Genomic DNA, 16147 nt, shown 5'->3' on the forward strand with positions numbered 1-16147 from the left:
TGTCGTGAGTCGTCGATTTCGTCACGCACACGTCGGCATGATTCATGCATAATTTTTTTTCGTGACAATCTGAAAATAAAAAAAATGAGATTACGGTTTGTCGCGGGCTGAATGCAGAACTCGCAATAGCAAATAAACCGCAATGAATCATATTATCAAATGCTGGGTGCATTAATGACTCTGCGGGTGCCTGTGGTATTGACGAGGTGAAGACTAGACGAGGGTGAGGGGGGTGAGAAGACGAGATCGAACGCGCGCTGTAATTATAAAAATTATGATTGGAAATTAAGAAATTAAATGAGTTCTAAATTCAAAATTACAGTCTCAGATGACTAAACCAATGAGAAATAAACGCGACAGAGTTTCGAGATATCGATATCTCGAGTTCGGGATATCGATAGTATCGATATTCGTCCTTTTTACAACAGAAACTAATGCCGGGTCACGTCTGTTGACCGGAATTTTCGTTCACAAAACATTCATCAGAAAATCCGTTTGCGGTCGGTACATTCCCGATCGAATTTTCATTTTACGTCTATGAATTGTATCCTTGTCACCCCCCCCCCCCCTATTTCGACACGAATCGTACCGAGAGCCTTCATAATTGCATATGAATTGCGTAAAAAATAAATCGCGTACAACCACGTGACAATATGTCCACCAAAACGAGCCCGTAAAATTCGTCGGGCCGTCAGTCACCGTCTCCTGGTGCATCGTCAGTGTGTCTGACTGCATAACATGCATGTGTGCAACTGCAGGGAGAGGGGATGGAGTGCATGAGCAGTTGCAATGGTGCACTCTCAGTTGTGGAGAAGGCAGGGTCGCCGGCGTGAAAATGATTGTTTCGCCGACTGAACAGCACCAGCGTGGCGCCTCATTAATTTATTATACAACAACAGTGGGCATTACTGAGAGCCATCCTGTGACATGGTATTACGAGTACAGTCGGCACAGTGTCGGCACTATCACTTATGCCTACTGGATGACCAACGTTTCACGGAAAATCTACCACAGGCCGTCCTTGACACTTTTTGAAATCTCGATTCATCGGGGATGAAATATTGGTTTCACGGTTTATTACGCAGTTGATGTTGATTTAATTTTTTAAACTATTTGCGTGAAGATGGTTGTAGTACAAAGGGACTGTAATTGAAGATTACATGACGATTTAAAAAATTGTTAATGGTTTTTTGGTGATTTGTATTCAGGGACTTTAAGAGAATGGCTAGGGGGATTTATGATCTGGACAGTGGGGGGTTTATGATCTGAGTCTGAGGGGGGGGGCTTAGTAATGATGGGGGGTAATGGAGAGGGGGTTATAAAGTTCTGGAATTGCCCGGTTCAAAAGTCTATAGTTTATGGTTATGCAAATTCGGTGAGGCAGGAAGTTATGAAGTCAGGGAGTCGTGATTTTATGAAGTTGTGGACGCGATCAGTCATGAAGTCGTTAATTTATGAGATTATGGAGTCTGGGAGTTATTGAATTGCATAGGTGAGAAGTCATCGAGGTGATAATTCGGTGAGTCATGAAGTTATTGGACGCGTGAAGTCATGAATTTGATAAGTTATAAAGTCATAAAAGTATGAGGTGGAGGAAGGTATGATAATTGCAAATATCATTAATTGTTTACGAGATTTGTATTTATAATTTTGGGGAAAATTATTGTAAGTTAGGATTTGTTGACTGAAATATGATATTCGAGTCATGAAGTTATGGTGTCAGGAAGCTGTGAACTCCCTTCGTTAAGAAGTGATGAAGTTATTGAATGTTACAGTTGAGAAGGCGCAGAAATACAAATCAAATTCATCACTTAACGCCTGCATAATTTCATGACGTTAAGTCTTAACGTCATGAAGTTATGCAGGCGTAAAAGTCATGAAGTTATGTAAGCGTGAAGTGATGAATTTTATAAATAATAGAGTAATAAATATAAAAAGTGAAAAATGATTCGATACCTCCAACTGTCCTTCATTCTTTTATATTAATAATTTCGATGAAAAAAATTCCCGATTGCGATTTACGAGTTGACTTTCAGTAGGAAGTAATGAAGTTATGAATTTGTAGAGTAGAGAAGTATAATACTAGTCATGAAATTATGGAAGCACGCAGTCATGATTTGCATTTAAGGAGTTACGAAGGCGTGAAGCCATGAAGTCGTGAATTTATGACATCATAAATATACAGCTCTATGATTTGACTTTTATACTGATGCCGTGAAGTCAAAAAATCATAGACCCTTACATTATAGAAGTTATGAAATCATGGATTCTGACAATTATGACTCCATGAAGTACGAAAATTAGAAAACCTGACGTCTATATTGATGATTTCATGAAGTTACAATTCTAGTCGAACACTTACCAACTCATACAGTCATACAATCCCGGAAATGTGAATAAATAACTAGGGAAGTCGTGGGGTCACGGCATCGTGAAATAATCAATTCGTGAAGACACAAATTAATGAAGTCGCGAAGTTATGGATTCGCCATCTCATGAATTCATGAATTTCCCGCATTCTAATTCCTAAAAACTCCACAAACGAAATCCAATTAAATCCCTTCAACCGATAGATCCATTTCATATCTCTCCCCCCAGTACTCCGTAATATTCGGACACCCCCATTTGTGGTCTGTGCCACCCCTCCCCGAATTCGCATTTACCCATTCGCGAAATTCCACCCCCTCCCCTCCTTTGCCGCATAATTGCCCGTTAATGAGACTCGGTGCGTGGATTAAACCGAGTGGTACTTCAAATTCATGTTGCCCCTGAACCTCAGGTGGTTCCTCACAACCCCCTTGCCCCCCTCCCCCCTTAAAATTCATTCCAAAAAGGGACTGTGGCTTCTTCTCACCTTAATTGATGGCTTCCGGCCTCTCAAGAACAAAACGAGCCACCAATTATCGTCGGCTCCTCTTTCGTTACCTCTAAGTCCACCTAAACCTCCCCCCTCCATCACCCTCTGTGAGAGTTCATGCCGCACATAAGACTCAGGGAGAAAAAAAAAATGATTCAAAAAATATTTCTCTACACCTCAGCACCCAAGTCCGTGGGAAACTGCTGAGTCTTTAAAATAAAAGACAAAAAGTCTGTGAATGTTCATTTGAATTCTCATTTTCATAGTTCCTGGAAGAGAAATCTCCTGCAGGTGGTCGAAATGTGTCATCCTCCGGAGGGAAAAAAAACTGAAAATTATTGAAATCCCATTGTCTATTTAATTTGATTTATTTCGAGGGATGAGAGGCATCTCAGGCCCATCCCATCGGCCTCACCTGGGTCATAAGGTCATCTCTCCCCCACCAGCTCGGTATTGTTGATTTTTTTTCAATGTTTGTTTAACGTTTAATATTTTTTATTGGACTCCATTCTGTTCATCTTCAACTGGGCGCTCGCCATTTATTTTTACCTTTTGTTCTTGGGAATGATGGAAGATTCGCTCTGGGTCGGTAACCACAGGCTCCCGCGGTGGTCCCAACCTTCGCAGGTGGTCCCCTCTCTCCCCCTCCTCGCAATGCCCCAACGCTCCTTTACCACCCATTTTAGGGATGGGTTTAACATCGTCGGCCCATTGGAGGCAAAGAAGATGTTTTGGGTGGGTTGAAATCACCGGTGAATTTGTTTGTTCTATCTTCGTGGAGATGGGGGATTGAGGGAATGATGATGTGCTCTCGAGCGGTGATTTTTTGGGACCCGGTGGTTTCGGTGATGATGATGACGATGGTAACGAGGTGCTGGCAGCTGGGGTGGGAGGGGAAGTGAGTCGTCGACGGGGTCGTTAGCAAAGCAGTGGGTGATATGGGTTTTTGGGGTTGCCCTGAATGTCCCCAGGACGTCTGGAGATGACGCTCGGCGGTTTGGGACCCCTTGATCCCACCAGGTGGTCCTCGGCTAGGCTTTGGTCGGTGTGGGACTCATGTGATGGGAAATTTCAGCGAGAGGTTTCGGCTTAAATTCTTGGGATCGTTGATGATTTGATTTATGAAATTTGGGGACCGCAGGATTGAGAGGTTTCGGGGACTTTGGCGGTGGTGATTGGTGTGTGACAATTTTTGTTAATTGTTCGAGAAAAATTAGAGAGGGAGAGAGACAGAGAGAGTTCATGATTCGGATTTCAAGAAAACAATTTTCTTGTGGAAAATTGTTTTCTTGAAAATTTTCGGTTCAAGACCTGACAATAATTAATCAATTAATTCATAATCTAATTAATTAATTAATTGGTTAATTAATACTTTGACTGAGTCTCCACTTACGAATAATGTTCTCCCACTTTGAGAGCTATGACATCAACGTCAATTGGTCCTGAGAAATTTTCCAAGTTTCTGAATCTCGTTATTAAAATTCCATGAATTTCAATAGATTCCATTGCTCCCTAAATCCTGAGAATAAAATGGGCTATCGACAAATCAGTTTGTTTTTGTCAAATTTATTGGGCGGAGAATTCCTCGAATTTCCAAAGCATTAGAATTTATTTTGTCTCATAAGTTTTCTGGGAAATCGAGTTGGTCAAATGGAAATTATTTCATTAGATCCAACACCAGCTGATTGACTTCTGTAACTTTATTTTTAATTAATTAAATGTCAATTAAATCTATCCCATTTTTACATAGAACTTTTCGTTGATCGATGAAGAATCAAGTTGAGACTACGAACTGCAATCAATTAAAATTCAACTTAATTAATTCACTTTAAATTTCTTATAACATTATGGTACATTAACTAATCATTAAATTTTGGCGCGTACGATGTTCATTCACACGAGATCGATCGATGCGCAAAGAATCTGATGCATTTCGAGATATATCGACTTCACCGATACTCATTTATGAGTATCTGCTTTTTTGACATAGAAACTGCCATTACAGGAGGTCCTCAGTGTCTTAACGATTAAACCGGATGCGACGATCAACTAATTGATATCTCGCACTACTCGCACCTTCGAGATACTCGATAAAACCGTCAATGCTCCATTAGTAACCTACACTAGCATTATAAGGCGCGCCAAACGCCTTAAAAGTGAAACCGGTGTCATATCGCTATCATATCGATATCTAAACAATCGATATCTCGCACCACTTGCGGATTTGAGAATTTCGAGGATACCATCGTCGCTTTCTCAACAATGTAGATAAAAAATAACCTCTACACCAATCAATTAATTAAAAAATCCTCCATTGAGATTCGATTATTATTTTATAAACTTCTTTAAAATAGTCCCGGACTTTAAAAACTCGCAAGTCTCCCCTTATTTAATATCCCTGGACTAAAATCGTTCCACTCTATCGATCATTCTCACGTAGTTACTTATTCGCAATTTTTATCTCTCAATCTAAAACGATGATTTTCAAAAATTGACTATTTTCACACCAGTGAAATGATAAAAAATTATCGTTACTTCGGACAGTGGTAAGAGTGAAAGGGAGAATTTGAGCGGATCCGAAAGCGGTCCTATTTCAATACTCGCAATCATCATGGTGTTAGTCGGCATAGATATGAGGCGCAGGTTGTACATAAGTGGCTTAATAACCGATTTCTCTCCTACCACCTTGTTATATCGTCGTTGTGTGCCGTCTCTCGCAACAAATCTGGCGTAATAACAATCTCTTTTATCCTGATTCCATATCACGGTGTCCATGAGTGTTCATTTTTCCTTCTCAATGACGTTTTCCAATAATTTTTTTTGCCGGTAAATCAGCACCGATATACACGATGGCTTATCTGTACTCGACGATCGTAAACAAAACCATAATATTCACAGGTGCAACGTTAGTTTGTGTTCACTGGGTATCGTAAGCGTGCGATTTGAATTGAGGATAATTTCAAGGGTTTGTTCGCAATCAGTTGGAGGTGAACTGCTGGAACATTATTGAAATTCCAGGGACAGTTTGGTGGGAAATTTTAACATAATGAGGTCCATTAAAGGGGGAGGAGTCACGAAATTTTTTATTTAAGTGATTAGGAATTTCAGTGATAACAGTGCAGGACTTCACGTCTTGTAATTGTCCCATCAATTATCTAATCTATAATAATGGAATGATATGAAATCTATTTCATATATAATCCAAAATCTATCTCATCTACGGAATCGATTCCATATCTATTTCATAAATTATTCCACAGATTATTCTCATAAATCGATTTTTAAAAAATCTATTTACCGCGGAAATTCGAGATTTTGATGCCATACGATAATTTTACATCTTCGTCTCTGCTACTCTGGATTTTCAATTTGTTTTTCAAACCCAGACAATGTAATGATACAATTACAAAGTGCCGGAATGAGCCGGTTTCGATGATTCTGATAAATCGGATGATTTCATCCCACTTTCACATGATTCAGAGCTGAAGAGCCTTGATTACCAACTGTTACACATTAAGACAGTATTTATGATCACGATTCAGGGTATAATTCACACGTTCTCCAGATATTTAGGTAAACCAAAATTTTCAGTTGCTTGGGCTCAGCTAGGAGATGAAACTCACCGACGGCTAAATAGAATCACTCGTATATTTTTCTAACGCGTAATAACATCCACAAATTCAACGGCTGGATTTCGAAGAGTCGTTGCAAAATTTTGAATTAAAGTGCTACAACTAACGCAAATAAAAAATTAAATTCTCACCTTTAAAGAATCATTCTCCTCCAGAAAGATTTCCCTATCAAATTTTCACAAATTACGAACTCGAGTGGATTAAAAATCTCAAATCGCAATTCGTTTTATAATTTACAATACATTTGAAAATAAAGAAATATTTGAAATAAATTCTCTCAAACTTTAGTTTAAAAAAAATTGTCAATTGTTTTTAAATTGCATGAAGTCATTCTGAATGAATAAATAAAATAATTGATGCGCAAAAAATTGAATGAATAAGTTGATGAGAAAATGGATAAATTCCTCGTTCAAACAATAATTAAATTTATTAACCGCAAATTCCAGAATATTTATGATAATTGTTGATAAATCGATGGTCTTTTTCGATTCGACTATTAAAAAATGATGAGTCCTTTATTTCTGTCTTTAGTCTTCTCATCTCATATTTTTTTCTCACTCCTCCATTATTTTTTGTCACGATAATCTTCGCGTGCCATTCGAATGCGAGAATTTAATAGTTATTCAGTCGTGATGGAGTTACGAATGAATTTATGTTCGCTCGTCTGGTCGCGTAACAAGGAAGCCGGTTCTGGGAAGCATTTCGTCCACCTCCTTTTTATATTCATTATCTTTTTATTCTCCTTTCCATGCGTATGTGTGTTTTCTCTCCAGGGGCAGCTATATCGATTACTTTGGAGCGGGCGTGCGCCAGTATCTGACTCTCTCACTTTGACTAACGAAATTCGACATAAGATCTAGTGTCTCTCTTACTCAGGAGTCCAAATGGCTGGTTCCGTCGGCCTGCCGACAGTCTGCTACAGTTTATTTCGTTAATTTCCCAAATACAGCTGAAGATATTGGGGTGACGCACGCCAAGTTGGTGTGGACCTCGTTAAAATCCTCCAGCTGGCGCATCGCGTTTCCACCATTTTCCGCGGAATTAAACGCATTCGGATGCGGTCGTTTTTTAAAACATTCTTGAGAATGTTTCCTCGGAGGAACTATTATCGACGTAGTGGTGAATAAAAATATAAAATCGAATAATCTTGGAATAATTATTCGCGCAGAGAAATATGTGTCTCTGGAATATATATAAATTTCAGAAGAATCTTCCGAAAATTATTTAGAAGATCCGCCCAACGATTTTTCTGAAGATTTCTGGGTCTTCTAGAGATTATTCTGAAAAGTCTTCCAAAGATTATTTAGAAGATTGATCGAAAAAGATCTTCAGGAAACCAATTATGCAGGAGATTATTTATTTTTCAAGTATTGGCGAAAGACCACATTTTGAAAAACGATTTTCAGTGAAAAAATGATCTTTCAAAAGTATTTGAAACAAATATATATGGCGAACATCTTCGAAGATCTATTAGTAACAACAAGAGCCGGAATAAAATTCCCTCGACTTAAAAAATGCTTTCAACATTGAAACAAATTTTTCGAACATCCGGAATCATATCCTCAATAATATTTTCGACATCTCCATATGAGTCAATACCATCTGATTGAAATAGGAATGACCCGTCCAATAAATATCTTATCTAATTACAAACCTTGAAGCCCCAAAAGTTTGTCCTCATAAGCATGAAAAAATAATGAAGATAAACCAATCATGTAAACACTTTCTGACGCCAGAAGATGTCATAAAATCTTCTGCCATTGACGCACGAATAAATTCAATACACTAAATGTCCGTTAGGGAAGTTGTTCGTGTTTTCTATCCTCAGATTGGCGATTGTAGTTGTGAGAGATAATAAAGTTGAATCAGCGAAGCCGCGAATCCACTGTAAAGGTGCTGGCGTTGCATTTCAATGATGCCCTGTGCCATAATTTCCCCTCCCCCTTGCGAAATTAATGTAATTTGTCCCCATAACACTTCCACAAGTCTCAATTACTTAAATGAACTTGCGCATGGCATGCCGAGAAGATGGGTTAAGTAATGTGTTGACTCTTTGGTGTAAAGAGAGATCTTGATGGTCTAGAAGCTGCACAGAAAATATAATTTCGTAACAGTGGATTTCTCGTGGCACTGGGACAACTCGTTAAATCCTCGATTCTACGAACGTTATTCGTTCATTATTCCGACAATGTTTTTGTTTATTAGTTTAAAGTGATGTAGCCGGTATAATGGGTTATTTCCACTGTCATTAACGTTAGACTAGTTGTTTACCATCTTTCCCTTATGGTCTAATTCCATTTAGATTTTTAAATTAGTCTTTCAAATATTTACAAATAAATTTGGTATATTTTTCATCAGTTGCATTGGCAATTGATTACTTCAAGATCTTCGAAAAGTTTTTCCGATCTTCATTTTTGGGTCTTCAGAAGACAATTGAGTACTCGAAGACCTTCGAAAGGGTTTCCGATCTTCATGTTTTGGATCTTCAGGAGACGATTTTGTTCCAAGATCTTCAGAAGACGTTTATAAGATCTTTTAATAGTCCCCTCACAGGGTGATCAGTCTAGAGTTGAATTCTACGATGATCGCCTTTCCCCCAGGGTTTCCCCAAACGGACTAAATACGCCCTAGGGTTCAATGAAATATCACATTCACTAAAACATCTTCCACCACCATTACTCCATCACTATCAAAGCACTTGCTGTAATCATCGTAAACGCTGTTCCTGTAATAAATATCAGTGCCAAGCTGACCTTCGGACAGACAGTATTTTTATTTTCTATAATTAAAACCAACTCCAACATCTCAGCAGAATGACTGCATCAAAAGTTCGTTCATTCCATTCCCATAACGTCACACGAGGAATTTCTTCTTGTTATAATACATCTCTATAAAAGTTACGCACGATCAATCAAAAAAAATTTGATAAAATAAATTCAGAAAATGGAGGTGACACTTGCGCGGACTTTGAATTCTGACACTTGTCCCAGGTGATAAAATCCAGAAGAAAGGATTAAGTATTTATACGTGGTTATAAATACCCTGGAGGCGTGTGCGGAGACCTCCCCCCCCCTCCCTTCACCACCGGACGTCGAGGGACCTCGAAAGGACGTCGAGGCGTTGGGTTTACCATTGCGTAAGGATTCGGGAGCATGTCGGATTCGTTACGGGAATGTAACGGGCGCAAGGTCGCTCGAATTCCAATCGTGTCCCAGTCTCGATTACAGTTTTCATTTCAATACTCTATATATCCAGATTATTTCTACGTAATTACTCAATTAAAGTATCCGAAGTATCATTGTCTAAACGGGGAGAAACCCACGAGTTTAGATAAATTGTGCAAATTCACAGGAATTAGATGTGATTAAGTTACGTATTTAATTGAAATTAGATGACTGGACCGAAGTGACGCGTCGCCGACATTCGGCCGACGGTAGGCCAACAGTGATCCGAAAGTCGTCGGAGAGTCGGCGCACTGTTGGCCATTCCTCATCCGTTACCACTTGTCTCACCTGAGACAGATTCAACATTCGCGAGCTCAATCGTAATCAGAAACCATTCAAATTCGTAAAGGGCACGTAAAATACTGTAAAATCACAAAAATCATCGTTTACAGCGCTTCCACTCGTAACCAAAAATGATTTTTAAAAACCCATATTAACTCATATCCCCCAGACACCATAAAAATCGCATATTCGGACTTTAGAGCCCGCATTTAGTTGCCCTGACACAGAAAAATCGGCCACTTATATTCGAATGAATACAATGAAAAAAAAAATCAAACACAAACATAATTACAATTTATTTCCAATGATCGTTGAGTCCACTTCACGTCGACGTCTCTGAGATCCTTAAGTACCCCCCCCTCTCTCTCTCGTCCCCTTTTGCCCCGTTGATCGTCAGAAATGCGGAGTCTGCAAATAACATACACTTGAGAAGTCGCTCCTGTGGCAAAAGAGTCCTTCACAATGAATCGTATAAGTCGGCAGAGAAAACCGGATTCCATAGCATTCGCCGTTGTAGTGAGGCCCCGGCATCTGTACACAATAAATGTGCATACTTGTTTTTTTTTTTTTTTACAACAACGTACAGGTGCATAAGCCCAACGATAACAGACGATAATTGAGTGTTCTCTGTTTCGTCGTCTATTTTATTTATTTACGTTTTTTTTTTCTTGATAATTTTTGTATTATCGCTAACTCGACACTGGCCCCTTCACGGAGATGTGTAAACATTTGTGCGGCTTTGGGAATTATGTGGATTGTGCTAATGCCACTGATGTATACCAGACCATAATAAATCCACGAGTGTATGGGAAATTTACCGCGTGTGGTTTCTTTCGAGAGACCTCTCTCGTAACGTTTTACATCTTCGGAGAACCGGAGGTTAATGCATAAGTGCAAGCAGGTGTAGGGGATCGTTGATCACGGGTTGAAAGTCGGGAGTTGTTTCAACAAAAGACGTGTGCTGAGATTTTCGTTGGAAAAATTTTAGCGAAAAGTTCATTGAATTGAGGATTTTTTTTTGCTGTTGACTGGGGAGAAGAGTTTCGTCATTGTTTGGGAAAAATGAGGAGATGAATGAGGAAGTTGTTGAGGATTTTTTCAAAATGTTGTTCACATTTCGAAGAGAGAACGTGCACAATTGCGCCCTTTAACCACTGGAAATCCGTCTCGAGCTGTGAATTTTTAGACGAGAGAAAATAGTGAGGAGTTGGGAATGAATATTTTGAAAGGTTAATTATAAAATGTTAATTTATTAAGGGTTTACTTTTTTCATATCATTATTCTGTGAATCATGGGACACACCCGGATCTCATCGTGAAAGCTGTCATCGTAGAAGACTCTCACGAGAAAAAACGCTGGAGGGCGATTCCCGATGTCTTCCCACTGAACCTGTCTCTTCGTTCTTATGAAAAATTAATAGTTTAAAATTGTTTAGTGCAGCCCGCTGGCTACGACCATCCCCTGGGTCCCCCTTCGACTAAACATCGCAATTAATTAATTTTCTTTCCATAAAGTTTATAAATCGCCAAATTCCGTTAAAGAACATTAACAATTTTCTTACGAGTCCCTTGTTCCCTTTATTTCTCATGAAGAATCGGAAGACTTCCCAAAATTATTTTCCGAAGAGCTTTCAGTCTTCTCTGGAAGACTTTGCTGAAGATCTCTGGAAAATTATTCCAAAGATTATCCAAATATTTTTCCTGCACTTTTGTTTCACGCGGAAATTTAACTGGCGCTTTTTGCGAAAGAAAATTATCCGCATTATGAAAAACCAAAAAGTGCGTTGCTTATATTATTTAATAAACATAAGACCCCATAGACGATCCCTCCAAAAAAGGCCCCTCACAGTCTACCAAATTTAATTCATATGGGTCCACAATAAGATCGAATTGTTTTCGCTCTTTACAATATCATTTCGGGCCCTATTGCGTCGCCATTTCCCCGTTCCCCACCACGTGGTCCCTTTATTTTCCATTTTCCATTATTTTTCACAACATTATTATGACAATTCGTCCCTCCTCCTCCTCCCCCTCTCACAGTATTTCCCCCTCCCCATCCCATCGATGACTTCCCCCTTCATCGCACTTGCTCCCTCCCCCCGGTGGTTCGACAAACTACAACATATTCAAAATCGATATTTCTCTCGCATCGATTGAATTCTCGATTTACTCTCTCGCGACAGAGCCCCTGCGGTCTCTGTCACCGGTGAATATTCCCTCGCCCTCCAACTCACTCCCCGATGCCGCACTCTGGCATATTTTTTCCTCGTCTCTCCCTCCCTCTCTCTCTTCCTATGTTTTTTTCCCCTCCACCTCTTGTCCACCGTCCACCACCTCCTCGTCCTTTCCTCTCATTCGCATAGTAGTAGTCACAACGGAACTCAGTGCAGCCGCGGCGAGCAGCTGACGCGGGCCAAACTCCGTCTGTTTTTAAAATTAATGTCGAGCGGTTCAATCGCACATTTCTTTACGCCTTTTCATACCCCGGGATAATCGTGATTATCTGACAACAAGTGGCGGACGCCGAAAAATACATTAACAATAATTACAAAAGTTTTTATTATTTAAAATAGTGAACAGTGGCTTTCATGGTTCTGAGGGGGAATTTTTGTGCTGTAATCAGTGGAACGTTTCGATTATCTCATTGGGACTCAGGTGTTCACTATTTTGGCTGATTTCACTTGTGTGACACCGGTGAACCCGATTTACCCGGTGTCTTCGTCTGCGCGCGCATGTCTACGAGTCTTCGGGTGAGTTCGCATTGTCCGGGGGGCCCTAGCCCCTCACGAATGGGGCCCTTTTGTCGTAGCGCATGGGCCCAGTACTACGCGAATTCAATGACTTCCTATTGGATTATGGAATTCAATTAATGAACATTCTGATTGTGCTTTGATTTATATTATTTCCCGCGTAAAAAAATTGTTATCTGAGGACGATCTTCTGAAGATTCTCTTGATGATTTCGGGAAGATCGTCGTCAGACAAAAATTTTCGTAGGAAAATTTCTCCGAAATTTTCAGGACAATCTTCAGAAGATCGTCCTGGGTATCAAAAACAATTCTTTGGAGGATCTGCCGACGAACATTTTTGTTCGCAGATCATTTTCACGTTTTGCGTAACATCGGTCAATGGAAATATTGTCGTTCGAAGATCTGTACAGATCAATAGATCGATTAGCCGTGTATGGAGAGTCACGAGGGACTAAAATAAAACTGGCTAGTGAGTCCTTTAGAAACTGTCGGGGTAACAAAGCTTCCACCCCCTCCAAAGGGGTTTCCTTGTCCTTTGGACACTTCTGGTCGCCAAATGGTGCTCAGGGATAACCAGCAATAAATATAAATTTATCTTCAACATAGAAAACACGTGGGGACTTTCCTTTTGCTTATTCTCTGGGCCTAGTGCCATAAAATCGTAAACTATTTTTCTGGAGACGGAAACAAAAACTCGGAGAGAAAGAGAGAGTTTTTAATTCTAATGAGCGGATAATTAAAACGAATGTCTAATTAAATCTTCAATATTTGGGTTCTCAATTTTGTTTATCAACTGTTTATAGCCAACTAGTTCTTCGAAGCGTTTAGAAATAATTTATTTTGAGTAACTATAGAGTAGTGTCACCCTCAAAAAATTTAAATTTATTCTCCTGGTGCGTAGGGGGTGAGGGGTAAGTTCTAAAAGATAAGAAACTCGTGGGGGAAGAAGAAGACTCTCGATAGCTCCATTGAAAGTTGACAAAATCATTAAAAAAATTTTTGAAGATAAGTGATGAGCAGATCTTCCATAAAAGTAATTACAAATATTAAATAACAAGAATTAAATATTAAATACAAAGCGGATACCGAGAAAAGATTTTTTTACTGTCACGTAATGTCAAACATGAAATACCAAGACGTCACCCCCTTTTTTCAAGCTCAAAATTAATTTGAACATAAAATAAACTGATCAATCGTGAAATTACTCATTTTTATCAGGTTTTGGGGTAGAAATGGGGTTGCGATACCCCATGATCCGTTTGTACACAAGAATAGGGTAATTTTTATGAACAATTTGTCCCCGCGCAGCAGTTGAAGGCCACGAGAATGGCCGGAGGCCATTCTCGTCCGTTAAACTCCGCGAAAAGAACTTGAAACAAATCAACAGCGGCCAATTAACAACTGAGATTCCCTAAGACATGTAAAAGTGTCACTTAGAACGATCGAAATTGCCCCTTGTGTGCACCTGCCGTGATAATCACCCCGAGAATCGTGCGGCGCGACTCAAAGAATCGACCCAGGAAGAACACCCGAGGAATCTTCCCCCAAGGAGACAAGGAATTGCTGAAGAGATAGTTGGAATCTCCATTTGCAAACCTAACATCTTCGAGAAAAAAATTATTACAAAAAAAAAGCGTGAAAATAATCCGCAGAAGGTCGAGTAATTCTTCTCGTTGGCTTCGGTACAAGTTAAATCCGGCTCACACCTTCCTCATTATCCGATAGTTAATTAACAGTGTTGATCAATAGTGGCCTATCCCGGGATAATGATCGGAGGGGAGGTTTATTGAATCGAACTTATATGCTGATGGAGATTATCGGGACGATGAATCAATTGAATTCGTCTTGAAGTCAGTAGTCATTCAATAAAACGAGTTTTGTAATGTCTTCAAGTTGTTTTTTATCACATTTGAGTGATTACTATTTGCGAGAAAAGTATTTTATTGCCGGAAAAGTTAAGGGGCTTGATAATTTTGCGGGGAAAAAGTGTTTTTGGAATGTCTTCCAGAGATTTTTGGAAGAATCTTGCTTTTGAGGAGCAACAAAGTCTTTCAACTGAAAGCTCTCCGAAGAGAATTTGAGAAGATCTTGAGGAGATTTGTTTGACAAGATTTTTGAAAGAAAATTATTCTCCAAAATCTTCACGAAATAGTCTTTCAACTGAAAGTTCTCCGGAAGACAACTTTAGAAGATTGTTTTTGAAGATCTTTGGAGGACAATTATTCTCTAAAATCTTCAGAAGACAGAAGTCCTTCTTCTGAAAGCTCTCGAGTAGAGACTTTGAGAAGATCTTGAGGATCTTGAGAAGGAAATTTTCCTTCAAAATCTTCAGAAGACATTTTTACAGAAGGCGAACCTGGGACAATTTCATGGCTCACTAGAAATATATGAAACCATTAATTTTTTATTCCTCTTGTTGTCAACTAGTTGTGATCGTAAATAATCAGTTAGAGAAAAATTGTGTCGCTAGGGTTTAATGGGGTCATTAAAGCATCGTTACAGAGATGCTCCGCTGGATTGATGGATTGTCGACATTGTCGGAAAAATGGGACTCCCCCTAATGGGTTGTAACTATTTCCACGATGCTCCCAGGAGTCAGCCCGGGGGAGGCAGAAGGTCGTTGCTGAGGGGAGAAGAGGAATTAGTTATTCCTAGCTAGAGAGTTGGTATGCATATACCGGAAAGAGGAGGTAGATTACGTATTTTTATGGAACGAGTCGTTTAGCACACGAAACGACAATGAAGCGTCACTTTAACATATTTTTTCACTCATGTTGTTTTAATGACCGTACTCGACATTGTTTAGCGAATTATTCTTCGCAGAAAATTAATGACCGGCGAAAAGTACCAGAAGAAGCTGATACCAAAGACAATTTTATTTATTGGTGTTCAATCCTAAAGAGAAAATTAAAAATTCATAAGACAAATGGAATATAATTTGATAATAAAATTAATAATATTTGAGGTCATCATAATATTAACGACTCGCGTAGAATAATTTTTGTTTAGTGAATACCTGTCCAAAATTTTCAGAAGAGCCATCGGAAGATCTTCCCGGTGGCTGAAAAATATTCTTTGAAAATAAATTCGTATAAATTGAAGATCTTTCTATGATATTTCTAACAATTTATGAAAGATCTTCACCAGAATTTTCTGTGTGTGGAACTTCTATTTTCATCAGAACAAAATTTCTTGCAATTTATCTTCATTTTACTTGAAGTTATAAAATCAAAATAAGAAAATGAAAATAAATTATGCAATGGATATCATCTTCAGTCCGTCTCTTTCGCAAAAACTCGTTATCAAATGCCGTGAAAATAGACCCAAGGAGAATTGAAAATGAAAAGGGGGTGGGAGGGGGAGGGAGGAGGGGAAGATTGAAGGAGAAAAAAGTGAGGATTGAC

At 39.2% G+C, this 16147-nt stretch overlaps 1 protein-coding gene across 3 annotated transcripts in view; it reads left to right on the forward strand.

Annotated features, from left to right (window-relative positions):
- Positions 1-1495: 1495 nt before the first annotated feature.
- Positions 1496-16147, forward strand: part of LOC135161081 (BMP-binding endothelial regulator protein) — a 31444-nt gene continuing 16792 nt past the window's right edge. The window contains exon 1 of one of the 3 annotated variants that reach the window (XM_064118351.1): positions 1496-1519. The gene's annotated coding sequence lies outside the window, so the exon portion shown is untranslated. Of the gene's footprint in view, positions 1520-10798; positions 11225-12350; positions 12745-16147 lie in introns of those variants that run through there. The other 2 variants (XM_064118350.1, XM_064118348.1) reach the window with 2 other exon arrangements.

The sequence above is a fragment of the Diachasmimorpha longicaudata genome, chromosome 4, assembly GCF_034640455.1.
Source record: "Diachasmimorpha longicaudata isolate KC_UGA_2023 chromosome 4, iyDiaLong2, whole genome shotgun sequence".
NCBI classification, from domain to species: domain Eukaryota; kingdom Metazoa; phylum Arthropoda; class Insecta; order Hymenoptera; family Braconidae; genus Diachasmimorpha; species Diachasmimorpha longicaudata.